A 5,000-nucleotide genomic window follows, 5' to 3' on the forward strand; every position below is an offset into this window, starting at 1 on the left:
ACAGTTATAATGATGAATTTTTCATAATGGATATTCAGGTTCATCGGGCTTAACCTCTAAGCAGTTTCACGTACTATTTAACTCTCTATTCAGAGTTCTTTTCAACTTTCCCTCACGGTACTTGTTTACTATCGGTCTCATGGTTATATTTAGTTTTAGATGGAGTTTACCACCCACTTAGTGCTGCACTATCAAGCAACACGACTCTTTGGAAATATCTTTCTAGTAATCATTAACGTTATACGGGCCTGGCACCCTCTATGGGTAAATGGCCTCATTTAAGAAGGACTTAAATCGTTAATTTCTCATACTAGATATTAAGATATTCCATACACTGCATCTCACATTTGCCATATAGACAAAGTGACTTAGTGCTGAACTATTTTCTTTTCGCTCGCCGCTACTAAGAAAATCCTTGTTAGTTTCTTTTCCTCCCCTCATTAATATGCTTAAATTCAGGGGGTAGTCCCATATGAGTTGAGGTTGTATAAAATATATTTTAGATTGATTTGTTTATTTTTATTTAATTTTTTTGCTATTTGCTATTTTAAAGAAATATATTTTTATATCTTGATTACTCAATATTATTCAATCTTTTCATCCCTTTTTAAAATTCATAATATAATAATTAATAAAATTAACAACATTATTCCTCCACATATCATATATTTTTTTTTATTATAAATTTTTCTCAATACAATAGAGTGAATTAATTCTAGAATAAAAATTTATTTTATGCTAGACATTCCTCTTATGTATTATTTAATATAATTTAAATAATGTTGAAAATTTTTTCTTTTATGGGAATACTAAGATTCTCATTTATCATAAATTTTCGTTCAAATATGAGGTATTCAAGAATATATTTTCTATATTTCTTTTTATGCTATTAATATTATGGATTGAAAAATACAATCCAATAATATGCCATATGCTTAAATTCTATTAATTGACTAAAAGAATAAGCAACTAATTTAGCATAGTCTTACAACCCTCAACCATATGTAGTCCAAGCAGCACTTTAAAATTAATTAAAGTACATAACAGCATGGACCGCAATATGCGTTCAAAATGTCGATGTTCATGTGTCCTGCAGTTCACACGATGACGCACAGTTTGCTGCGTTCTTCATCGACCCATGAGCCGAGTGATCCACCGCTTAGAGTGATAATTTTTTTGTATTTTTTTAATTCAAAGTCAAAGAATTTTAATTTATTGAAAGTATTAATAATTAATCAATAATAAATTTTTAATACATAAGTTTAAAACATCTTTCAATAAATTGTAATTTTAAACCCAAACATTTGCAGCTGCGCATGTCTTAGGTCAACAAAAACAGTAATACCTTTTATATATTATTTTCTTCTCTATTTGTGCGTTTTCATTTTTTTAAATTTTTCAACATGTTTTTAATCACAAATAGAAAATACCATAAAAAAAAGGTATTACACACGTTAATGTGAACAAGTTAACTTATCATTTATAATATTTTATATAAATATCACAATTAAATATTATTTTCTATATAAATAATAAGTACAGCTATATGTTTAAAGGTTTTTTTATTGCGTTCAAATACAATGTATGCGAAGTTCACAATATAATATATATTGTCATAATGCATTACAAGGAGTTAAAAAAAAAAAAAAAACAGAAAAACATTCAAAACATTGTATAATTCAAAACATTTTGAATGAAAAGAACAAAAAGAAAACTTTTTTTTCTTTTTTATTCTTTTTTTTTATTTTGTTTTTATATAATTATTTTTTTTTTCTTTTCGGATAGGAACACAATAATGATCCTTCCGCAGGTTCACCTACGGAAACCTTGTTACGACTTTTACTTCCTCTAAATAATCAAGTTCGGTCAACTTTTGCGAAACAACCGTGAAACACAAGGCGTCACAGTGATCACGTCCGGAGACCTCACTAAATAATTCAATCGGTAGTAGCGACGGGCGGTGTGTACAAAGGGCAGGGACGTAATCAATGCGAGTTAATGACTCACACTTACTGGGAATTCCAAGTTCATGTGAACAGTTTCAGTTCACAATCCCAAGCATGAAAGTGGTTCAGCGGTTTACCCGGACCTCTCGGTCTAGGAAATACACGTTGATACTTTCATTGTAGCGCGCGTGCAGCCCAGGACATCTAAGGGCATCACAGACCTGTTATTGCTCAATCTCGTTACTGCTAGACGCAATTTGTCCATTTAAGAAGCTAGTGTCCTTATAATGGGACAAACCAACAGGTACGACTCCACTTATATAAACACATTCAAACACTTGTACATTCAAGATGAACGCATGAATGAAGGCTATATAAGCTTCAACACCATAATCCTGAAAGCATCTATTTAATATATTTGAGTCTCGTTCGTTATCGGAATTAACCAGACAAATCACTCCACGAACTAAGAACGGCCATGCACCACCACCCATAGATTCGAGAAAGAGCTATCAATCTGTCTTACACGCTTATGTTCGGACCTGGTAAGTTTTCCCGTGTTGAGTCAAATTAAGCCGCAGGCTCCACTCCTGGTGGTGCCCTTCCGTCAATTCCTTTAAGTTTCAGCTTTGCAACCATACTTCCCCCGGAGTGAAAATTTATTACTTCATAGACTTTATACATTTAATACTTATATGAAAATTCATTACTTCATAGACTTTATATTTTTTATACTTATATAAAAATTTATTACTTCATAGACTTTATATTTTACTTCATAGACTTTATACATTTAATACTTATATGAAAATTTATTACTTCATAGACTTTATATATTTACTACTTATATGAAAATTTATTACTTCATAGACTTTATACATTTAGTACTTATATGAAAATTTATTACTTCATAGACTTTATACAATTAATACTTATATGAAAATTTATTACTTCATAGACTTTATACAATTAATACTTATATGAAAATTTATTACTTCATAGACTTTATATATTTACTACTTATATGAAAATTTATTACTTCATAGACTTTATACATTTAGTACTTATATGAAAATTTATTACTTCATAGACTTTATACAATTAATACTTATATGAAAATTTATTACTTCATAGACTTTATACAATTAATACTTATATGAAAATTTATTACTTCATAGACTTTATACAATTAATACTTATATGAAAATTTATTACTTCATAGACTTTATACATTTAATACTTATATGAAAATTTATTACTTCATAGACTTTATATATTTACTACTTATATGAAAATTTATTACTTCATAGACTTTATACAATTAATACTTATATGAAAATTTATTACTTCATAGACTTTATACAATTAATACTTATATGAAAATTTATTACTTCATAGACTTTATACATTTAATACTTATATGAAAATTTATTACTTCATAGACTTTATACAATTAATACTTATATGAAAATTTATTACTTCATAGACTTTATACAATTAATACTTATATGAAAATTTATTACTTCATAGACTTTATACAATTAATACTTATATGAAAATTTATTACTTCATAGACTTTATACAATTAATACTTATATGAAAATTCATTACTTCATAGACTTTATACATTTAATACTTATATGAAAATTTATTACTTCATAGACTTTATATATTTACTACTTATATGAAAATTTATTACTTCATAGACTTTATACATTTAATACTTATATGAAAATTTATTACTTCATAGACTTTATACAATTAATACTTATATGAAAATTTATTACTTCATAGACTTTATACAATTAATACTTATATGAAAATTTATTACTTCATAGACTTTATACAATTAATACTTATATGAAAATTTATTACTTCATAGACTTTATATATTTACTACTTATATGAAAATTTATTACTTCATAGACTTTATACATTTAGTACTTATATGAAAATTTATTACTTCATAGACTTTATACAATTAATACTTATATGAAAATTTATTACTTCATAGACTTTATACAATTAATACTTATATGAAAATTTATTACTTCATAGACTTTATACAATTAATACTTATATGAAAATTTATTACTTCATAGACTTTATACAATTAATACTTATATGAAAATTTATTACTTCATAGACTTTATACAATTAATACTTATATGAAAATTTATTACTTCATAGACTTTATACAATTAATACTTATATGAAAATTTATTACTTCATAGACTTTATACAATTAATACTTATATGAAAATTTATTACTTCATAGACTTTATACAATTAATACTTATATGAAAATTTATTACTTCATAGACTTTATACAATTAATACTTATATGAAAATTTATTACTTCATAGACTTTATACAATTAATACTTATATGAAAATTTATTACTTCATAGACTTTATACAATTAATACTTATATGAAAATTTATTACTTCATAGACTTTATACAATTAATACTTATATGAAAATTTATTACTTCATAGACTTTATACAATTAATACTTATATGAAAATTTATTACTTCATAGACTTTATACAATTAATACTTATATGAAAATTTATTACTTCATAGACTTTATACAATTAATACTTATATGAAAATTTATTACTTCATAGACTTTATACATTTAATACTTATATGAAAATTCATTACTTCATAGACTTTATATTTTTTATACTTATATAAAAATTTATTACTTCATAGACTTTATATTTTACTTCATAGACTTTATACATTTAATACTTATATGAAAATTTATTACTTCATAGACTTTATATATTTACTACTTATATGAAAATTTATTACTTCATAGACTTTATACATTTAGTACTTATATGAAAATTTATTACTTCATAGACTTTATACAATTAATACTTATATGAAAATTTATTACTTCATAGACTTTATACAATTAATACTTATATGAAAATTTATTACTTCATAGACTTTATATATTTACTACTTATATGAAAATTTATTACTTCATAGACTTTATACATTTAGTACTTATATGAAAATTTATTACTTCATAGACTTTAT

The 5,000-nt window shown here is 24.3% G+C and overlaps 2 non-coding genes across 2 annotated transcripts in view; both read right to left on the reverse strand.

Annotated features, from left to right (window-relative positions):
- The window catches only part of LOC138858722 (large subunit ribosomal RNA), a 3,977-nt gene extending 3,491 nt beyond the window's left edge, over positions 1-486 (reverse strand). The window contains exon 1 of the ribosomal RNA XR_011397757.1: positions 1-486. This exon is cut by the window's left edge and continues 3,491 nt beyond it. This is a non-coding gene — a ribosomal RNA (large subunit ribosomal RNA).
- Positions 487-988: 502 nt separating this feature from the next.
- Positions 989-1,167, reverse strand: LOC138858698 (5.8S ribosomal RNA). The gene has a single exon (XR_011397733.1). It is a non-coding gene; the product is annotated as a 5.8S ribosomal RNA (ribosomal RNA).
- Between the last annotated feature and the right edge of the window lie 3,833 nt (positions 1,168-5,000).

This window comes from Bactrocera oleae, unplaced genomic scaffold (assembly GCF_042242935.1).
Source record: "Bactrocera oleae isolate idBacOlea1 unplaced genomic scaffold, idBacOlea1 ctg00000012.1, whole genome shotgun sequence".
NCBI classification, from domain to species: domain Eukaryota; kingdom Metazoa; phylum Arthropoda; class Insecta; order Diptera; family Tephritidae; genus Bactrocera; species Bactrocera oleae.